The following is a 23953-nucleotide window of genomic DNA, read 5'->3' on the forward strand; positions in this document are numbered from 1 at the left end:
CTGCTCCGACGGCCTTTCTGCGGTCTCCCTCTCCTTCTTCATCCCTTCTGCTGTCCGTTCCATAATCTCTGATTATGTTTTCTGTCTAGACACAGTGAGCTGAGATCAAACAGAGATCAACAGGTTGATGTTTACCTGCTGACTGACAGACACCTCCTACATGTGCACAGTGTACCTGAGATTCTGAGTCAAGTTACGAATGAGTGACAGGGCCTTAAAGAATCATAATTTTGTAAATCACAAGCTGTTCTGAAAATAATATGTATAAAACATTATGTATGAAAGTGAGCTAATCATGAAACTTTATTTTCAGATTTTATTTTGACTGTATAAAGGCTAGATACTGAAATTTTCATGTTCTACCATGCAAATGAAATCCAAACATGCAATGCAATTAATGACAACTGACTTTTCATCTTTATTCACTAGGGTCCTATTATAAGGGAAATCTGATTGGGGGTTTTAGATATTTTTAAATCTCTGGATAAGAAATCCATATTTGCAAGAACATTGATGAAGGTGGCTTTGCATTCTTTCACATTGTTAATACTGTAAAACCGCACGCTAACCCAATGACGGAATTTAGCGAGGCCCAAAGGGGTTTGCATGCTTGCCCTTCTGGTGTTGCTGGAAGAATATTAGTCAGGTTAAATAGTAATGACCGCTATGCGGAGAGTCTAGATCAGCTAATGAATAAACACGTTACAAAGACAGTAGTACCACTCTGCCTTCCGCTCTTTACTGGTCCGGGCTGACCAAGAATCTCCACAGTAGGCCAATACATTTACCTTCGCTATCTGACTCCATTTAAGATATAATTTAGAAATTTGGGTTTGAAACATACGCAAACCTCGGGAGTGATTACACTCGACTCTTACCTGCGCCACCATTATATATCAATATATGCTTAGCATTATTGCTGAATCTCAGTTTGGCGGAGAACTCAGAGGCTGAGGGTCTAGCCTACACAATACATGCACTATTTTGACATGATAGTTGCGAGCCCAGGTCGGCGTGCATTTAGAGGGCTCCTTAGAGCTAACTTGACAGGAACCGGCGTAGAAACGCCCATGGGTTCCTTTCGCATCAAATTACAAGAGCCATGCACCACCAATCCTTTCTATGGGCCAAACTTGGCTGCCTTTCCCAGCTTGGAAACACCACTAAAGTACCAAGTCGCTGATCATTCTGTCTTTGGTCAATACTGTCCCCCTGAGTATTCAACCCTTGGGGGTTGTTAAGTAGGGAAAATGAGATGATTACCAAGAGTGGACATGCAGGTTTTTCCTTGAGTTACTGAAACTATGGTTTATTAAACTCCATTTGGTATGAAATCCATCCGATTCCTTGTATTTACTGGATCACATCCATACCCAACAGATTACCCTTATGTTTTATTATGTTGCAGTTATCATGAAACTTCCCTCCTGATTATCCATTTTACATGCAATTCCTGTTACCATTACATAAGACTTAATTCAATAATACAAGGATCACATGGGCAATGTTTTCAAGGTTTTACCGGGTCTATTTACGATCTCAATAGCAGTTTTGAATATTTAATCTAGGAGAGCAGTCACCGGTGTAATGACAGCAGTGCCCAAATGAGGGCACTGTGGCATTGTCCGGAGTCTTTCCCCTCGGAAGTGACCAGGTATGAGGTCACAGGAGACGTCACTAATGTTCTGGAGCGCACTCTTTTCCCAGATCCCTGTGACCTAACTGCCCTTAAATCACTTCATACAGCCACCCCTTATCGCCTTCGGCGCCGATGGCCTGAACCTCCCCAAAGGTAGTCCAAACAGTTTGACACATACCAGAAGCCCCAGCTCTCAGGTTTCCCACACAAGGCAGCCCTTCCTGAGTTCCACTTTGCCTTTGGATACCCAGGGTCGAAGGGCTGACTGTGGGTTGAGTTGTGTTATGTAAGGAGCGGATCAGATGTTGGATGGTCAGGGGGGGGGGGGGGGAAGGTTGCAAGATATTATATCTATGAATGTAGTTGGGAGTTTTCATGATAACTGCATTATGCTGTAAATATGTTTTGTGCCTCTCGTGGTAATATACCTTTTGGATAAACCTGATTTGGGTCAATTAAAGGAAAGTAGACAAAACCCCAGATTGCTTGGTTTCTTCTCCATATCTCCAAAATCCAGGCCTTAGTTCTGAACCCTAAAAATGGGTCACCCATCTGAAATTTACCGCCAACTCCCACCAGTGAGACCTTGGTCAGGGAGCTAAAACAAATGGCTTCTACAGAGACAGCTTTTGCCCAGTTTCCCCTCGGCCCCTGGATGGTTATGATATCAAAGGTAGACTGTTACAAAAACTAGACCATTACACCAGTCACACTGAACCAATCAGAATAACACCAAACATTACAATATTCTGACGTGGGATTACCATGAAACATGCCATCTCCAGTATTCCTGTGCTCTAAACCTGTAAGGAATGTGACAGAAGGGGGGCTCCCCAGGGGGCCCAGGAAGGCTCCTCCAGGAATCCTTCTCTAGCTCTCCCCCACAGGCATGGGTGCCAAAAGGTGCACCTCACACTGTGTGTGTGTGTGTGTAAATCAGTTCTGAAACAATCCGTCAATAATCTAAACAATCCTTAGTATTTTTTTCGATTAATTTGCACCAGTGGTTTCTAAGTGTTATTCTTACAACATACAACGTACATTTTTGCAATTATAAGTGTTTTTGGGACTGAAATCGGATTGAGCCACCATCCAGGCCCAGGCTACCAGCTACCATCCAGGCCCACGCTACCAGCTACCATCCAGGCCCAGGCTACAAGCTACCATCCAGGCCCAGGCTTCAAGCCACCATCCAGGCCAGGCTACAAGCTACCATCCAGGCCCAGGCTACCAACCATCCAGGCCCCGCCTGCAAGCTACCATCCAGGCCCAGGCTACCAGCCACCATCCAGGCCCAGGCTACCAGCCACCATCTAGGCCCAGGCTACCAGCCACCATCCAGGCCCAGGCTACCAGCCACCATTCAGGCCCAGGCTACCAGCCACCATCCAGGCCCAGGCTACCAGCCAACATCCAGGCCCAGGCTACCAGCTACCATCTAGGCCAGGCTACCAGCCACCATCCAAGCCAGGCCTCTAGCTACCATCCAGGCCCAGGCTACCAGCTACCATCCAGGCCCAGGCTACTAGCTACCATCCAGGCCCAGGGTACCAGCTACCATCCAGGCCCAGGCTACTAGCTACCATCCAGGCCAGGCTACTAGCTACCATTCAGGGCAGGCCTAGGCTTCACCAACACCTAAGTAGCGGTCTGAGGCAGTGTGGTTCGTTTTTAACCTAGATCTGCTGAGGCTTTGTGAAGTCATCAACAGGCCAGGCCCAGGCCCCAGCCAGCACTATGACTTTGAAAACACTTCAAAAGGACATGGAGGAGCTAAAGGCTTCAGTTGAAATGATGTCTTCTAATGTGGAGATCATGATGAAGCAACAGGCCATCTTAACAGAACTGATGGGTGAGGTGAAGCAGCTCAAAAAACGAAGCATGGAACAAGAGAAGAAAATTGTTTTCCTGGAAAATAGATTGGATAGTTTGGAGCAATATTCCAGGATGAATGATGTGATCATCTCAGGTTTGAAGGTCAAACCAAGGAGCTTTCTCCAGGCGGTGAAAGGCCCTGCATCGGAGAGAAGTTCTGAACATGAAGGGACAACTGAGGAACAGGTAGCAACATTCCTCTGTGGAAAAAACATTGATATTGACATTGACAGTATTGAAGCATGCCACACACTGCCAACTGGGAAGCAGAACGACAGGCAAGCAATACCTTCTATAATTGTTCGATTTGCAAACAGAAACAAGAAATATATAGAAATATATATATTATATATATATATATTATGAATGTATTTGAACATGACATTGACCCTGAGAGCAATTTCTTTCAAAATATAAGTAATAATTGTGGTTACTATACGGAAGAGAAGTTCAATAAGAGCATTAAATTAGATCAAGGATTATCAATCATTCATTTTAATAGTAGAAGCCTATATGCCAACTTCAGAAAAATTGAAGAGTATATAAAGCAGTTTAAAAAACCATTCAATATTATAGCTGTTTCTGAGACATGGCTGAACCCTGAGAAGGGATTGGAGAACATGGAGTTGCATGGATATGAACTGAACTATAGGAACAGGGTGAACAGAGGGGGAGGGGGAGTGGCTTTGTACATAGACAGGAACCTAAGGTACAAGATAATAGAAAGTATGTCAACTATTATTAATGACGTAATGGAATGTATTACTATAGAAATTTGCATGGGTACAAAAAGAAATGTAATTGTCAGCTGTGTATACAGAACTCCAGGGTCTAACATTGAAATATTTACAGAGATTATGGAGGGAATGTTTGCCAAAATAGATCAGAAGGTACATTTTATGTGTGGGGATTATAACACTGATCTCCTTAATCCTAACAAGCATACTGATGACTGATGAGTTTATCGACGCAATGTTTACTATGTTTACTTTCCAACTATCACTAAGCCAACCAGAGTGACATCTTACAGTGCCACTCTGATTGACAATATCTACACTAATTATATGGACAGCAATATAGTGAGTGGTATACTTCTGAATGACATCAGTGATCACTTGCCAGTTTTCGTGGTGTATGAGTGTGATCATTGGAATGCGAAAGAAAATAATATAATTAAATACAAGAGAGTGAGAATCTCTCAGTGCATTCAGAACAGACCTACTGGCACAGGCCTGAGAAGAGGTGTATGATGAGTGTGATGTAGACAGAGCATATGATACATTTCTTGAAAGATTCCAAACACTATACGACAAAAACTGTCCATTACAGCAATGCAACAGGAAGCATAGACACATTGAATTACCCTGGATTACAAAGGGGTTACAGAATGCCAGCAAAAAAAAGAATTTATTATATAGGAAATTCATAAAAAATAGAACCAATGAAGCTGAAATAAAGTATAAAACATATAAAAATAAGTTTACAAATATAATGAGGAGTTGCAAGAAGGAATATTATAATAAATTATTAGAGAAAAATAAAAATAATAGTAAAGGGATATGGAACGTATTAAATAATATTATTATGCAAATAATAATTACCCTGATTATTTTATTGATAATAATAATACGATAAACAACATGAATGTGGTGGTTAATGAGTTCAATGATTTTTTTGTAAACGTGGGACCACAGACTGAATCCCTGATCGGTCAAGAGAAGGGGGGGCAGCGGGAGATGGTATAGATATAAATTCACACTCCATATTCTTAAGAGCTGTTGATGAAAAAGAAATTGTTGATATTATCAACACCTGCAAGAAAAAAGTCACATCTTTAACTTCATTTAACTTCATTTCAAAAGGGTATATTTCCAGGTAAAATGAAAACTGCAAAGGTGATCCCTAAAACAGGTGATAAGCATCAATTTACTAATTATAGACCCGTGTCCCTACTATCTCAATTCTCTAAAATCTTAGAAAAATGTTTCATTAATAGATTAGACAACTTTATCGAGGAACATAACTTATCATCAGATAGCCAATATGGTTTTAGAGCCAACAGGTCAACAGCTATGGCATTAATGGAGCTAACAGAGGAAATAACTAATTGTATAGATAAGGAAAAGTATGCTGTAGGAATATTTATAGATTTAAAGAAAGCGTTTGATACAATTAATCATGATATATTGCTTAGTAAAATGGAAAGGTATGGGATCAGAGGAGTAGGGCTTAAGTGGTTAAATCACTCAAAGAATATAAAATATATCAATATGAAATGAAAGAACACACCATTCCTCAGCAAGCTGAATAGTTTAAATTTTTTTGGGGAAAGTGTGCCCAAGTAGTTCAGTGCTGAAAAACTGTGGAGAATAAAGAGTGGAGGTGACATAAGTGCTAGCCCACTAAACTTGAATTTTGAATAACAGTAGTGTGTTTCTTCGCAATCACACTAATAAATATGTATTTCTTGATAGTTTATCACAAGCAGGAAAACATTAGTGTGTGTCTTCTCTCTCTCTCATCCTTTTCTTATCCTCTTTTCCCTCTATCTCCCTTTCCCTGCCTCTCTCCTTATATTAACCTTATATTGTCTGTCTGTTGTTCAGTTTGTGGGGATAGAGGTGCTGATGACGTCGGTGATGGACCTGTTTCCCAAAGTACTACGGAGGGCTGGGCGCAGAGAGATCTTCCTCCTGCTCTTCTGCCTCACCTGCTTCGTCTTGGAGCTGGTGACGGTCACACAGGTGAGAAGACAGCTGGAGAGAGATATGAGGCTGTGTTCGAACTCTGTTCGACAGAGTTATCCAGTGTTGACTATGAATTTTCTCTGACTGAGCTGTTTTCATGGAAAACTTCCATTGACCACCATTCATTCTGCTCTGTTTAACCCAGTTTTAGTGCTTATAGTCACCCCTTGAAAGTGAAACCTGATATTCATTGTGGCAGCATATCTCCATATTCCATCTCTGGTCTCACCCTGACCTTTTTTTCCTATTATATCTATTCTTGTCCTTTCCCATTCTGTCCACCAGGGGGGGATGTATGTGTTCCAGCTCCTGGACGACTATGCCTGTAATGGGGCCTGTATGTTCTTCGTGTGTGTGTTCAAGGTTCTGGCCATGGGCTGGCTGTTTGGTGAGTGCAGGACTTTGCTGAATGGATTTAGGAAGATCGCTGTCTGTATTAACACATTACTGCACAAACAGTGTATCTTCCAACAAACTATACCTTTCCAATGCAACACTGGAAATATAAAATGAAAAAATGGAAACAATAGTAGTCACAATGTACAGAAGAGGCCATGAAAATGGAATTATGTATAAAATGAATATCGAAAAAATATATCAAATGTATGAAATTCAAATTGTGCAAAAATAAACATACAGAGAATGGTAGAATATCTCTGAATTCAAAGCTACTAGTTACTGACGTTTTTTGCCATATATATTAAAAATGGCTGGGGGTTCATACATGCAAAAGAACAATTACTGATTTGATTAGTAAAGAAAATGGTATCTAGTGCCTCCAGAATAATGCAAATTAATCACCATGGATACCAAGAACAGTCAAAACCACTTCAAAAGGGGAAACTTCAAGGCAGAGATACAACAGTTCCATAACACACTGCTCCACTGTGCTTACAAAACAAAATTTTGCAATTTGTCATCATTCATTTCCCATTGTGACAGCCTTGTCTACTATTTCTAAAAGCTGTTTTCTATCACCGAGACGAGTTATAACTAAGTTCACTTTAATTCAGTTTTACTTCATTTATCATTGCATTGGGCTACTCACGGTAGTTGATTGCTTCTTCTTGATTTGTTCAAAGTATCCAGTCTTCCAGATTGACAGTGTTTAACGGACTAATGAATGAGTGTGCGTGTATAGGCTATGTTTGTAGCTCAAATACTAGGCATATGCTATGCAGGATAGACTATATAACAGGTGGAAAATAGCCCAAACAAAAAAGGATACGTCGCGACAACCCAAAACAAAGCACTTCTAGAAATGGCTTATGGATTCCTTTCCTAAATAAATGAAAACAATTGAAACTATAAAGTGAAGCTTGTGAAAAATAACTATTTCAGCTCATTGTCCTTCAGGTATGCACCTGTCTTCAACTGGCAAATGCTGCTTGCGTCATCCAGGGGTGCCCTTAAATAATTGTATAGCTGGCCACTAGGGGTACGCACAAGCGGAGATATCTTAAACCTTTTGGCTTCTGCACCCATTCTCTGCCTTTTTTGAGGGTTTTTCCCCCTAGTGGAATCTCCCGTTATGCATGACACACTACACTCACCGTTATTCCTGTTTGCCCTGGAGCAGGGGCAGAGCGCATGATGGATGTGATCGAGGACATGACCGGGGAACGGCCCAGCCTCATCTTTAAGCTCTGCTGGCTCCACTTCACCCTACTGGTGACCCTGGTGAGTCTGACTTCTCAGCTGTTTCTGATTTGTCATTAGTGAAAAGAACAAAAATTATACCACCATCCAAATGTTTACGGACTGCACTTTATACATTCAATTAATTAATTTGATTAAATTAATTAAACTGATTTTTCCATGTAATTTGACATTTTAAAAGGGTCGTACATACGTGCTGGGCTGGCTGCTGGCCCTCTCCTCTGTTGTACAGGTGCCGGGGTGGAGTCTGGTCAAGCTCTCCATCAGCACTGGCACTCACAGACAGGTGAGGCCTGGATCCTGTGTCTCCACAGCTGTGCTGAAAGCTTTTACCAAATTGTACACACACACACACATACACACACACACACTCACAACATCAGTAGATATGCAATGAGCCAAATTCAAGGCAGGTGGATGTGGATAGAGCTGTCTGTCCTGTACAATATGTTGTGAAAAATAGTGTAGTCTGTTACCATTCCATAGTCTGTTTCCATTCTTACTCCTACCTAGGCAGCACACTATCAGTCTTATCTACTGACAGCTTATGCTAGAAAAGAAAAACCCATCTTTTGAAGTAAAACCTATTCACTCATGTATTTTATATTACATTACATTACATTATTGGCATTTGGCAGACGCTCTTATCCAGAGCGACGTACAACAAAGTGCATACCCATAACCAGGGATAAGTTCGCTGAAAGACCCTAGAGGTAAGTACAATTTCAACTGCTACCTGTACAACAAAGATAAGGACAAGGGCCATTTTTTTTTTTTTTTTTTTTTTTTTTTTGAACGAACAAACAAACAGAGCAAAAGTCACCAAAGTTAACTATCCAAACACTGCTTACCTAGCCAACTAAAAATACCGATACACAGAGCAAGTCACAGAGACAACAATTAAGGTTCACAGGGAGGTAGGGAGGGATGGGGAGAGGTGCTGCTTGAAGAGGTGTGTCTTCAGCTTGCGCTTGAAGGTGGGGAGAGATTCTATAGTTCTGACCTCAACGGGGAGTTCGTTCCACCACCGTGGAGCCAGAACAGACAGTAGTCGTGAGCGTGAGGTGGAGGTTCTGAGAGGGGGAGGTGCCAAGCGGCCTGTGGAGGCTGAACGAAGAGGTCTGGCAGGGGTGTAGGGTCTGATGATTTTTTGTAGATAAGCTGGGGAAGACCCTTTAACTGCTTGGAAGGCTAGCACCAATGTTTTGAATTTGATGCGAGCCATGAGAGGCAGCCAGTGGAGGGAAGTAAGCAGGGGGGTGACATGTGAGTATTTGGGAAGGTTGAAGACCAGACGAGCTGCTGCATTCTGGATGAGTTGGAGGGGTCTGATGGCGGACGCTGGGAGGCCAGCCAAGAGGGAATTGCAGTAGTCCAGGCGGGACAGAACCATCGCTTGGACCAGGAGCTTGGTCGAGTAGGGGGTGAAAAAGGGGCGGATTCTCCGTATGTTGTATAGGAAGAACCTGCAAGACCGGGTCACCGCCGCAATGTTCTCGGAAAGGGACAGTCTGCTGTCCATCACCACGCCGAGGTTCCTTGCACTGGGTGACGGCGTGAGTGTGGTATCCCCGAGGGAAATGGAGAGATCCAGATGGGGAGAGGTATTAGCAGGGATGAATATCATTTCAGTTTTACCTGGGTTGAGCTTTAGATGGTGGTTGTCCATCCAGCTCTGGATGTCCCTCAGGCAAGCAGAGATACGGGCTGAAACCTGCGTATCAGACGGCGGGAACGAGACGAAGAGTTGGGTATCGTCCGCATAGCAGTGGTAGGATAGCCCATGTGCAGTGATCACAGGGCCAAGGGAGCGAGTGTAGAGAGAAAAAAGAAGTGGGCCAAGGACTGAGCCCTGGGGAACTCCTGTGGCAAGGGGCCGAGGTGTCGATACCGAACCAGCCCAGGCAACCTGGAAGGAGCGACCAGAGAGGTAGGACTCAATCCAGTCCAGGGCTGTGCCACAGATGCCCATTGCTGACAGGGCAGACAGGAGGATGGAGTGATCCACAGTGTCGAAGGCAGCAGAGAGATCTAGAAGAATGAGGACAGAGGAGAGGGAGGCTGCTCGTGCGGCATGAAGTGACTCACTGACGGAGAGGAGCGCAGTCTCTGTCGAGTGGCCCGATCTGAAGCCAGACTGATGGGGGTCTAACAGGTTGTTGTTATATTAAATATATGATCAGTATGCTATGTCATCATTTTGGTTTGGTTCTGAATGGACCTAGAAGCAGATCCAAACAATGGGTGGAAGTTGGAGTTTCTCTTTTCTCTTTTTTTAATAAACTTGATTTTTAATATTTTACAGATCATTGGCATTGTTTTGTATATTGTAAATACATTACATATTTATATTGTGTAAAACACTTGCTTATCAAGATCCCTACCATTATTATTTTTCTGCTGACAGAGATGGTCTGATCTGTGTCACCCTGGTGATGACCTCCCCCTGACCCAGAAGCAAATGGCTGAGCGAGTGCTTGCGACTACTGCCACAGAGATGGAAGAGTTGATGACCAACTAAATAATATTTTTCAGATTTGTTAAGTATTTTTTAATGGGTTACATCCTGGTAACAAACCTGATTTTGCTTCCCAACACACTTTCTTTCATCTTTTTGAAAAGTGTGCATTTAAAAATCATATCATATATATATATATATATATATATTTAGCTTTTTTCCCAGCTATGTTCAACTGATGCGAGCAAGTACAAAAATGCTTTTTTTGGTACTTAACAGTCACATAGTTATTCCACAGTGAATGAGATATTGTGTGTGAGGTCAGTTTAAACAATGTATGATAAAAGTAAACAAAAAACATGCATTAAATCGCACTGGTATTTAAATTGAGATTTTTGTTGATGGAATATGACGTCAAGCTGCATGCCATATTTAAGGGACCAAAGTCTCCAGTTACTTGCTATATAGTATAATTTCATATAATTTGATCCGTGGGTTATTTATTATCTCCCTCACCATCTTCCTCACTGGCCATTGGGACAATGCACACTTGCGTCCTCTTCCTGGCAAGTTTGCAACCATTCCAGATGTTTAAATTGTTATTACTGGCCTTACAGTGCTAAGTGGTATGTTTAACCATTTATGTATTTTATTTTACGCCCATTACCAGACTTGTCATGGTCAATTAGAGTCAGATTTTTGGCTTTTCCCATGCTGATGGATTCCAAAGGGATTTTGCATGCTTGTCAACAATTTAAAATTTAAAATTTTAAAGTATTACATTTAATTTTTTCCAAGCCCAGGAGATAGTGACATAAAAACTGTTCTGTACTCAATGACTCAAATCTAGGGGGCCAACAATGCAGATGGTGAAATTTGCTAGCCACATTCAGTCAGACAACTCTGAATTAAGAAATATACTTTGAGGTTTAATGTAAATGCAAACTTTGGTATCAGGGCTCTGCCTATCATCACTTCCCTGTCAGCCAGCCAAAACAGGGAGTGACTACAAACCCCCCATCATCAGGCTCTTGAGAAGTAGAGCTCATAGTTGGATGCTGGGGTTGTGGTAGGAGCGCAAAAAAATTCTGAAGGCATGACATAGGAGTAAGCAGGATAATTTGAGCAAATGCTACTTGCAAATGTAGCAATAGCATGCAATATGAGCAATGGCCTCATGGGAGTGACAGCATACCCTCCCAGTCCTTGGATATCTGACACCCTCTGTACCTCCAGGACCAGCCTCCGAGCAGCGGAGAGGAAATGGGGAAAATCCAGAGACCCTTCAGACCTCACAATTTACCAGTCTCTCCTGGCGGCATTCTCTTCTGCTGTCACTGCCGCCAAAGCCAAATACTATCAGACACAAATTCAGAACTCCGCTTCTAACCCCCGGAAACTGTTCTCAATTTTCTACTCTCTCCTCAACGCACCGCCTCCTCCACCTCAGTCCTCCTTCGCTTCTGATGACTTTGCTGACTTTTTCGATGAGAAGGTCACAGTCATCCGCAGATCCTTTACAACCACCGCCCCCCTTACTGAGCCCTTCCCCCCCTCTAGGCCCATCCCTTCCTTTTCCACTTTCTCCCCCCTTACAGACTCTGATGTTTCTCAACTCCTGCTCTCCCACCGCCCTACAACCTGTGCCCTTGACCCTATCCCCTCTTCTCTTCTCCAGACTATCACACCAGACATTCTCCCATTTGTCACCTCCCTTGTCAACTCCTCCCTGTCTTCCGGCTGTTTTCCAGCATCCTTCAAGAGGGCCCACATCACTCCATTGCTAAAAAAGCCTACCCTGGATCCCTCCATCATCCTGAACTACCGCCCGGTATCTCTTCTTCCTTTTCTTTCTAAAACCATAGAACGAGCTGCTTCTACTCAACAACCTGCTAGACCCCCATCAGTCTGGCTTCAGATCGGGCCACTCGACAGAGACCGCGCTCCTCTCCATCAGTGAGTCGCTCCATGCTGCACGAGCAGCCTCCCTCTCCTCTGTCCTCATTCTTCTAGATCTCTCTGCTGCCTTCGACACTGTGGATCACTCCATCCTCCTGTCTGCCCTGTCAGCAATGGGCATCTGTGGCACAGCCCTGGACTGGATTGAGTCCTACCTCTTTGGTCGCTCCTTCCAGGTTGCCTGGGCTGGTATGGTATCGACACCTCGGCCCCTTGCCACAGGAGTTCCCCAGGGCTCAGTCCTAGGCCCGCTTCTTTTTTCTCTTTACACTCGTTCCCTTGGCCCTGTGATCACTGCACATGGGCTATCCTACCACTGCTATGCGGATGATACCCAACTCTTCATCTCGTTCCCACCATCTGATACACAGGTTTCTGCTCGTATCTCTGCTTGCCTGAGTGACATCCAGAGCTGAAATTATATTCATCCCTGCTAATACCTCTCCCCACCTGGATCTCTCCATTTCCCTCGGGGATACCACACTCACGCCATCACCCAGTGCAAGGAACCTCGGCGTGGTGATGGACAGCAGAGTGTCCCTTTCCGAGAACATTGCGGCGGTGACCCGGTCATGCAGGTTCTTCCTATACAACATACAGAGAATCCGCCCCTTTCTCACCCCCTACTCGACCCAGCTCCTGGTCCAAGCAATGGTTCTGTCCCGCCTGGACTACTGCAATTCCCTCTTGGCTGGCCTCCCAGCGTCCGCCATCAGACCCCTCCAACTTATCCAGAATGCAGCAGCTCGTCTGGTCTTCAACCTTCCCAAATACTCACTCCCTGCTTACTTCCCTACACTGGCTGCCTGTCATGGCTCGCATCAAATTCAAAACATTTGTGCTAGCCTTCCAAGCAGTTAAGGGGTCTTCCCCAGCTTACCTACAAAAAATCATCAGACCCTACACCCCTGCCAGACCTCTTCATTCAGCCTCCACAGGCCGCTTGGCACCTCCCCCTCTCCAAACCTCCACCTCACGCTCACGACTACTGTCTGTTCTGGCTCCACGGTGATGAGAAGTTAACAGCTGTTGAAGCAATTATTAGAAAATGGAAGAAACGCAAAGTCACCGCCAATCTCCCTTGGTCTGGGGTTCCACGCAAGATCTTGCCTCGTGGGATATCAATGATCATGAGAAAGGTCAGGGATCAGACCGGTACTATACAGGAGGTGCTTGTTAATGACCTGAAGGCAGTTGGGACCACAGTCACGAAGAGAACCATCAGTAACACACTACACCGTGAAGGATTAAAATCCTGCTGCACGCGCATGGTTCCTCTGCTGAAGAAGGCACATGTACAGGCCCATCTGAAGTTTGCCAAAGAACACCTGGATGATCCAGAGGAGGCTTGGGAGAAGGTGATGTGGTCAGGTGAGACCAAAATAGAGCTATTTGGCATCAACTCGACTCGCCGTGTTTGGAGGAAGAGAAATGCTGAGTACAACCCCAAGAACACCATCCCCACTGTGAAGCATGGAGGTGGAAACCTTATGCTTTGGGGGTGTTTCTCAGCTAAGGGGACAGGACAACTTCACCATATCGAGGGGAGGATGAATGGGGCCATGTCCCAGGAAATTTAGGGCGACTTCCCTCAGTGAGAGCACTGAAAATGGGTCGTGGATGGGTCTTCCAACATGACAATGACCCAAAACATACGGCCAAGGCAACAAAGGAGTGGCTCAAAAAGAAGCATATTAAGGTCCTGGAGTGGCCTAGCCAGTCTCCAGACCTAAATCCCATCAAAAATCTGTGGAGGGAGCTGAAGCTTTGAGTTGCCAAGCGACAGCCTCGTAACCTTAAGGATTTGGAGAGGATCTGCCAAGAGGAGTGGACCAAAATCCCTCCCAAGATGTGTGACCTGGTGAAGAAGTACAACAAACATCTGACCTCTGTGCTTGCCAACAAAGGTTTCTCCACCAAGTATTAAGTCCTATTGTTCTATGGATCAAATACTTATTTCATGTGAAAATATGATATTAAATTCATAAAATTTACATGATGTTGTTATTGTGGATTATTATTATTAGATATTCTGTCTCTCAATGTTAAAATGTACCTATGATTAAAAGTCTACACAGTTTCATTCTTTGTAAGTGAGCAAACCTACAAAATCTGCAAGGGATCAAATAATTATTGCTCCCACTGTATTTGTAATTAATATATGTTAATATACATATATATATATGTTTTAATATATCCTTATTACTGACAAACCAACGGTTGATCGAGTTGGGGCTTTGGGGCGGCTTACTGTTTACGTTGCAGTGCGTGGTTTGGGATCTGGTTTGGTGTGGACGTTGCTACGGCGCCGTCGGAAGTGGTGCCGTTCTTTTCATTGCATGTTATAGTATGTGTGTGTAGAAGTAGAATATTTGATTCACCGTGTCCGTATCTCACCGATGTACAGTGCGTGTGTGTGTGTATGTCTGCTCGCACCTTCACGAGTGAGCAACCTTTTGGTTCCACTTCCAGTAAGTCCTCCACCCTCCATGGACCCGTACCCGCAAGCACCCAGTAGCGCCCCTAGCGGCGGGGAAGACCTATCGGCTAATTTTATAAGTTTGGGGATCCAATGGGTTTTTGTGTGGGTTTTCAACTGTGTTTTTTTGGATTGTAAGAAATAAACTCTGTTTTTATTCTTGAATTCACGTCTCTGCTTGTTCATGTACTTGATCATACCTATGTGGGGATTGATCACCAATCCTCGATTCTTAAACTATTTCCTTGGGCACAATTCCCAAGGTGGCGTAATCGAGTGGTGTTATACCAGGTCACACAAGCAATGCGGCAGAAAGAGTCAGGCAGTGCTAAGGAGGATGAGCCAGGCAGCAGGTCAGCTTTTGCATGAGTGTGCCCTGCGATGCACTGGCGACCTGTCCAGTGTGTATTCCTGCCTTTCGCCCAATGTATGCTGGGATAGGCTCCAGCCCCCCTGCGACCCTGTTCAGGATAAGCGGGTTCAGATAATGGATGGATGGATGGATGGATTCTTTAAGGCCCCGTCACTCATTCGTTACTGACCGGCTATGGCCACCAGAGGGCAGGGACTCATTAGTGCCAGGGGAGTAAATGGTAAATGGTTGGCATTTATATAGCGCCTTTATCCAAAGCGCTGTACAATTGATGCTTCTCATTTACCCATTCATACACACACTCCCACACCGACGGCGATTGGCTGCCATGCAAGGCGCTGACCAGCTCATCGGGAGCATTTGGGGGTTAGGTGTCTTGCTCAGGGACACTTCAACACAGCCCGGGCGGGGGATAGAACCGGCAACCCTCCAACTGCCAGACGACTGCTCTTACTGCCTGAGCCATGTTGCCCCCATATTTTCTGTTTCCCTTACCTCCCGGGATTTTGTGGCGGACACGTTATAAGGTATTACCCTTAGTCGCTCCTGGTTCTCCGCCAGTCCCCGACAGTACATTAGCTCAGTATCTCAGGTACACTGTGCTTATGTACGAGGTGTCTGTCAGTAGTATTATGTAAATATTAAAAGTACCTGTGTACGTACATAATACGTACACAGGTACTTTTAATATTTACATAATACTAATACTATTGATTTACATATTACATATTGATATTCTCAATGGTGTGTTTAGTACTTCAGTCTCTTACACAGTCACACATTACTGACACCCTGAAAGCAAACATCTCAGGTTTTGTTCAAATACCAGTCATGAGACTGCTAACTGAATTTATCTCATACGTTACCTTTGATTGTGGGTGTATCTGCAGGAGCATTCCTTGTGCTATATTTGGTCTTTGTGGTGACCTGTGGGATACCCCTGTTCCTGCTGGAGACTGCCATGGGGCAGTACACCCGGGAGGGGGGCATCACCTGCTGGAGGAAGCTGTGCCCATTGGCTGAGGGTGAGAGGCCAGAAACCTCTGTGGGCAAATGGATAAAACTGAGATCACTTTGGCTTTACCGACAGGGAGCAATGGAGAGAAGAGACAAAATCCCCCTGTGTGATTGAGTTCAGTTATTCTCACATGCAAATCTCCAAACTCAATATGCTCATATAAAATGCAAACAAGAGAAAGTACACTGTTGCTATTAGTGAGGAGTGGTTATTAATTGTTGCTCTAGGCTGTCGGACTCTTCTTGTGTGTTGAGCGCCCTGATGTCAGGCCAATTTCCGCTGCCTTGCATCCAAGTATGGAGAGGTGGAGTCAACAGTGTAGTTTGCTAACTACAGTCTCTAACCACAGAACTAAATGCAGTATGTTCACTTTAGAGGAGGCTCCTTGGTGTCTACAGTCTATAAAACGGAGTGAGGTCAGTCAATACACTGGGAGCAAATGGATAATCAGCAGTAGGGTTACAGCGCTTGGTTGCCATACAGGAGGGGGATAGAATATTCTCCCAAACCAAAGTTCACCCAGGAAAATGAATCTATTATAACTATAGCTCTTATACTTCTGTCAGACTCTAACTCTGTTAGGCTAAAAGGTTGATTCAACTCAATGGGCTAATTGCAAGAAATATTCACAGTATATTACTGGAGTTTGTTATATGCTCAGTGTGTCTCTCAAAGCAGAAGACATCAATGCTATTATCAGGAGTGCAAAGGTGAAGAGGAACCACAGCAGGCATGTGCATAACCATTAATTGTACAAGTTGCTGTTCAAAACGATGATTGCATAACCAGGTGTTAATTAAGTGTGTGTATTTGTGTATTTGTCTCAGGGGTTGGCTATGCTGGTCAGCTGATCATGATTTACAATGTCATCTGTTATATGATCATCCTGGCCTGGGCCCTCTTCTACCTCTACTTCTCCTTCAGCTCTGAGCTGCCCTGGGCCAGCTGCTCCAACACCTGGAACTCAGGTAAAGTATGAAATGTTTTGTACGTGCTATAACTCCACCTGCAGAACACACTGCAAGCCCATAGTCTTTTATGTCTGAGGTTAAGGGTCTTGCTCAAGAGCCCAACAACTGTGTGGATCTTATTATGGCTACACCAGGGCTTGACCCAGTAATGCACCTTAGCCACTAGGCTACAGGCTGCACCATGATGATCATTACACTTGAAAATACATTAATAAATGAAGAACATCCACTGGAACAAGAAGCACAGCCACAGCAGTTACAGTTCATCCCATTTCAAACTTCACATTGGAAGCGGATCACCTCTCATCCACCTCCTAATGGGGTGAAAGGAACAGTCTGCTAATACTTGTCCCAAAATATCATACCACCTGTCCAGAAATTCACCTGTTGAACACCTGTTCAAAAAATCAAGGAGACAAGGAAGCATTGGCAAATTCCCCAAATGTAATTTCTCAAGTGAAAATACGGTAGCTAATGGAAAAAGTAAGCTTGTGTATAAAGAGTATAAGAGTCACGTCAACAGTGTAGTTTGCTAACTACAATCGCTAACCACAGAACTAAATTTAAACTTAAAATATTTTATTGATTGCTTTAAAATAAATGTTTGTTGACCACAAAACAAAACAAAAAAATACAGCTATTCAACATTTAACGGTCAAGAGATCAAGAACACTCGTAGGGATGGGCATGGTTAATCGATTCACCAGATAACCAAAACCGAAACGGCCAACGTCCCAACCAGATAACTTTTTCATTCTCTTCTGGATATTAGCCTTATAATTAAGTTAATATTAAAACAATTTTTTTCGATAAAAACATGTATAAGAATGTTATATATGTTGGTCGCCTACTGCAGTGAGGTCATAGAATTTGAGAGTAGCGAAATTTACATGATTGCTACAATGACTCAAAAACACAGCGGAAGCAGGCTGTCGCAAACAGAATCGGGAACCATGCGCAAACTCGGAATTGATCGAAAGGGATCTTCATTAACAAGGTCACTGTCCAGATTCAGTAGCCAGCAAACAGGAATAACACACAAGGGACAGGCAAGGGTCTGGGCGGACAGGGTGATGAAGAGCAGGCGAGACAAAGTCAAATAGAGGTGAGGGTCTAAACCAGGAGATCAGTCTGAGAGGAAAGGCAGGAATTGAGATGGGGCTTGGAGGAGGAGAAGGGCGGAGGACCACAGGCTGGGCAAAGGGACTGGAACAGGACTAGGAGAGCAGGCTTGGAAGCGGGACAGGAAACTATGGAAACAGGCACTGGGAAATCAACCGCAAGAAAACAAGACACGAGCACGAAGGCAAGGAGCAAGGCAATCTGGCACAGGACAAAGAAACAGACAAGCTTCAATGCAAACTGTTTTTGAGGTCCTGGGGGAGGACCTATATCGGACTCTTTATCGGAGTATTGACCAAGGTCATTGCCGTTTGTAGCAATGAGTCCATGCCTCTGCAGCTATCTGGGCAGCAGCAAGCAATTACGCCCAAGCACATGACACAGAGAGTGGTACTCTTTGGCTGTGATGAGAGCATCACACACAGTCCGGCGCGCAACCGTACCTTGTTGGATAAGTCGAGGGAAGCGGTCTTAGAAAGAGCCATGTAGCAACTGGCTAATGTAGGCTAAGTGAAGAAATTTAGAAGTGTGTGTAGCTGGCTAAATTGGTTTCGGGCTAGCCTGGAAGCTTTTTGTTGAAGGCTGAAAGCCATGATAAAAATAGCTTCTCGGCAGTGACTCTGTGAGTGGAGTAAGAAAAGTTGTGAGAAGTGAATGTCAACTGAAGTGGAGTAGCACTGCGGTGTACTACAGTATAGTATGCGGGTGCCTCCTGTAGTATTGCACATGCTACTATCTGTCAAAGCCAGTGCAATGAAATGCTTCTGCCGAGGTCCCTATCGGCGACTCTCTGTGCTTCAGATCACTGTGTGGATTTCTCCAATCAATTTCCTTATACAGGTTCCCTCTCAGAAGATTGAGACCGACAAAGTAAGAGACTCAACGCATAGTGACGGGTGTGGAACTTTAATTTAACAGACTCAAACAGGGTCATACAGTATACACCAGACTGACATTTAATATTCATGTTTCATACTTTTTATTTATTTAAAACATTTCTCCATAGAAATGAACCATCATTTCTCTCTCTCTTTCTCTCTCTCTTCCACCAGGCAGTTTATTTCACAGCTACCTTCCCATACCTGATGCTTTTGGTGTTGTTGATATGAGGGCTAACTCTACCTGGAGCTCTGCAGGGGGTGGAGTTCTACCTGTACCCTGACCCCTCCCACCTGGCAGACCCACAGGTAAGTACTCCGTAACACCAGCTGCACCTTTTCACCCAGCCAGGGACAAAGTTCATTGAAGCAACACCCAATGTGTTCAAGGTTTCTGATGTCACTGCAGGTGTGGATGGACGCAGGAGCTCAGATCTTCTCCTACAGTGTTGTAGTGGGTTCTCTGACTGTCCTGGGTAGCTACAACACCTATTACAACAACTGCTACAAGTAAGGACAAGCTTACCCGCAGTACAGATGTGCAGGAAAACGGACAGGTTCTTAACTATAAATATGCATCTCTGTCCAGTGTAATACTCAGATACCAACACATATCCTGTCAGGTTCTATTATCTATTTGCGTCTACGTTCTTAGCGTTTTCATTCTTTCTTACCCTCTGTGCTCACCATCGTCAGTTAATTCATTCACTGTCATTTGTTTCACCTGGATTGTTTTGCCTGATTGTTATTACCTCTTGTTACCTATGCATTTAAACCCCTGTTTGTCTCACTCATTGCCAGATTGTCATGTGCTATAGCCATTCAGCATTTTTCTGTCTGATCTCCTGTGTGACCTACTTTGTTTTCGACTTCTGTTTTTTGGATTTCCTTTGTAAAACCCCACGCTAACCCAACGACGGAATTTAGCGAGGGCTGAAGGTATCAGCGTGCTCGTCCTTCTGGTGTTGCTGAAAGAATACTAATAGGGTTAAAAATTAGTGGCCCCTATGCGGAGATTCTAGATCAGCCAATAAATAAACCACGATACAAAGGCAGTAGTACCACTCTGCCTTCCGCTCTTTACTGGTCCGGGCTGACCAAGTATCTCCACAATAGGGCCAATAGATTCACCTTCGTTTATCTGACTCCATTTTAGAATAATGATTTAGATTAGTTATCCACATTAGATAGATTTCTTATTGATAATTTTGACTTGATCGCTATAGGAATCCTGTACTGAGATTTACTCTCCGAACAGTCCTCTGCTGGTACCGCTGCATGTCACATCGCGCGTTATGTGCACGTCTCACGAACTGACTAGATATCTATAGTCATCACAGAGGTCGCAGGAATAGCTACTCTTGCTACTCTTGTATATCTGTTTACAGCCTAGGGACCCAAGCAGACCAACCTAGCTTCGGCTGTGCTCGACATGAATGAACTACCACGTGGAGGCGAGGGATTTACCATCATAGGTCTACGGGTGCTATACACCGTGATACATGAAGCGTAAATATTCATCCTCCCTTGACCAGTTTGAGGGGGTAAACCAAGCATTCCCTGTATAACATTGAGTGTCAGTAAGCGAAACCACACCGATCAAGTTTTAACAATTTATTTTACCAGGCAAGTTACATACGTAAGTATACACTAGTTCCAAATAAAAAACATTACAATGGAAACCAAATTACGGAGTCTTAAAAGTCATACCTGGTAATAAAAGCTACATACGGGAGTCTGGCTACAGACACTCTGTACGTAGAAATTACGTGCACTGTGTGCACGGGAGGCTGATTGCATTCTCCCAGATTGCTTAGTTTACTGTCCTTAAATCCAAAATCTGGCCTTTGATGTTAACCCTAAAAATGGGTCACCCATCTGGAATTTGGAGCCACGCCTCCCCAGGAAACGCAGGGGGGTTGAGGCACATGGCTTTCACTGGGGCAGAGCTCCACACAGTTTCTTTCTGGTTCCTGGTTGGTTATGATGTCCAGGGTTTGCTGTTGCAGAAATAAAACCATTGCACCAGTCGCACTGAAACAATCAGAATAATACCAAACATGAATATTATCTAAACTGACTTCGTCATGAAACATCCAGTGCTGTACACATCATTTAGTGACTGAGGAAGAGGGAGATCTGAGAGGGAGGGAGTAAGAAAGGGGGTTCAGGAGAAGGTCAGGGCCTAGCAGGAAGTATTTCCTCCCAACCTCTCTGTGCCGTAAAGAATGTTGCCCCGTCGTAACGAGTTTTAACGGCTGGAGGCCTGAGTCTTCCCCCACAGGCTCCTGCCCGTATGGGTGCGGAGATAGTGGGGGTTAATGGTGCATGCTCCTGGGTTAAATTACTTTACAGCCACATATTCCGCAATACCAGAGGAAGCCAGCAAGCTGACCAGCCCTGATTCCTTCGCTGTGTTTGGCTTCCCTTCAGTTTTTTGGATTTTGTTTCTGTCTGTTTTCATCCCTTTGCCTGTGACCTCGACCACTCTCTGGATTATCCTTGTATTACCTGTTTGCCTGGAAACCGAATCTTTGCCTGGACTCACTTACAAACTTCCTAATCTCTACCATTACTGTTTGCTGAACTGCCTGTCTGAACTGCTCTGAAGTTAATAAAGACTTTAACATTAACTTCTGTGATCTTGCTCTTGAGTTCAGTGTTCTGGGGCCTGACATATCCTGCATGACACATGGCAGTGAGCACCTAATTTTTTTCACCGTGGAACAAAATAAATGCAAAAATGAGAGCTGGTCAGAGATTTATCCTCCTGGTGGTGTTTCTACAGGGACAGTTTATGGCTGTGTCTGCTGAACAGCGGGACCAGCCTGGTGGCAGGATTTGTGTTTTTTTCTGTGCTGGGGTTCATGGCACATGAGCAGGGTGTCCCCATAGCAGAAGTGGCAGAATCAGGTACTTTGTACAGTATGTCAAATGTATTTATTAGACTTATTTCTTAGACTTCTACTGTTGTGACCTATCCACTTAGCATTATGATGCGTTGTGTGTTCAGAGATGGTTCTGCATACCACTGTGGTCATGTGGTTATTTGCATTACTGTCACCTTCCTGTCAGCTTTTGCCAGTGTTTGTGTTCTCCCATTAATAAGGTGTTTCTGTCTGCAGAACAGCTGCTCACTGGATCTTTTTTTTTTTTTTTGCTTTGGTACCATTCTTTGCAAACTCTAGAGACTTATGTGCAAAATCCTGAGAATTGATCCACTTTGGAAAATGTCTGAATGTTTTAAATTATGCAGTTTTTTCCAGCCTGACTGTAATTGTTACCCAGCAGGACTGTCTGTATAAATAATGGCCAACTGATTAGTCTGACAATAATAGACCTATCTATAGTATGATAAAATACGGTTTTATTTTCATCTGCAACTGTTGCTCAGCTGATCCATTGCATATCTACTGTTAGACAACCATGACATTTAAAACATGTAACAGCCTACTGATTAGTCTGACAAAAATAGGCCACTATAGTGTAATTCACAGTATGATATATAGTAATGTTATCATAGCTCAGATTTTCTTTTGAATTAACTTTTTTTTGCAAGAAACTCCTCCCTAGCCGCTGGGCTTTTATGTCATGAATGTGTTTCGGACATCAAAATAACAAGTCACATCGTTGACCAATATGTTTTGGCACTGTTATTCAATTCTTATGTTGGATTTGGCATTTATCGCGTATTGTGATTAACTCTTCACATGTCCAGCTGTATTAACAGACAGTATGTAAAAAGGTAATCTGTGGAGGGTGCTCTGCATAACAGCATCTGCTTAATGCAGAACTGTGTGACTGTGATGTGAAGGAATATGACCTGGGTAAGAATGGCAGGTTCATTTATTATTCTCCCATTCCTTCTGACTACTTCACTTTCCTCCTGTGTTCTTTGTTCTCCCCTGCTCCCTGCTCCTGGTCTGGTCTGGCATTCATTGTGTAGCAATGAGTAGCAATGATGCCCCTACCTCAGCTGTGGGCCGCTTGCTTCTTCATTATGATCATCCTGTTGGGCCTGGACACTCAGGTAATCAGTTTCCTGGCTGCGGCTCGCCTCTCCTGGCTGCTCAGTCTGTGATACTGCTGCCACTACTAATGTCTGTGGCCCTGTTTACTTCTGGATCCATCCAGTTTGGTTCTTGCTCAACATGAAGGAAAACTGTGCTGAGCTAGCAAGGTATCACGCTGGGTTACCAGAGAGCACAGCTAGATTACTTGGCAAAACTTGACTAACTGGAGAACATTTTATAATTAATAATAAAGATGTATTTGTGGATAGTTTCACACAAGCAGGAAAACGGTAAACATTAGTGTGGGTCAATTATCTTTCTTTTGTTTTTTCCATTCTTTCTCTCTGGTGAACCTTGTGCTGTCCGTCTGTTGTTCAGTTTGTGGGGATGGAAGTGGTGATAACATTGGTGATGGACCTGTTTCCCAAAGTACTACAGAGGGTTGGGCGCAGAGAGATCTTTATCCTGCTCTTCTGCCTCACCTGCATTGTTTGTGATGGTCTCACAGGTGAGAAGATAGCTGGGGAGAGATAGAAATACATTTCAGTGTACACTATCAATTTTCCCATATGGCACTAATTTCTACCAATTTTAAATCCTGAATGTTGATTGAAGTTGTTCAGATTAACTACCTTGTTCAGCACAACAGGCCATATGAAAGAGTTCAAACTTGCATCAGTCTGATCATCACAACAATCTCAGGTCTCATACGAAGCACATATCTCCTCTGTCTCACCAAAGCACATAGAGAGAGGCCGGAAA

At 43.8% G+C, this 23953-nt stretch overlaps 1 pseudogene; it reads left to right on the forward strand.

Annotated features, from left to right (window-relative positions):
* The window catches only part of LOC133108256 (sodium- and chloride-dependent betaine transporter-like), a 49598-nt pseudogene that overhangs the window by 21795 nt on the left and 3850 nt on the right, over positions 1-23953 (forward strand).

The sequence above is a fragment of the Conger conger genome, chromosome 13 (genome assembly GCF_963514075.1).
Source record: "Conger conger chromosome 13, fConCon1.1, whole genome shotgun sequence".
Taxonomy (NCBI): Eukaryota; Metazoa; Chordata; class Actinopteri; order Anguilliformes; family Congridae; genus Conger; species Conger conger.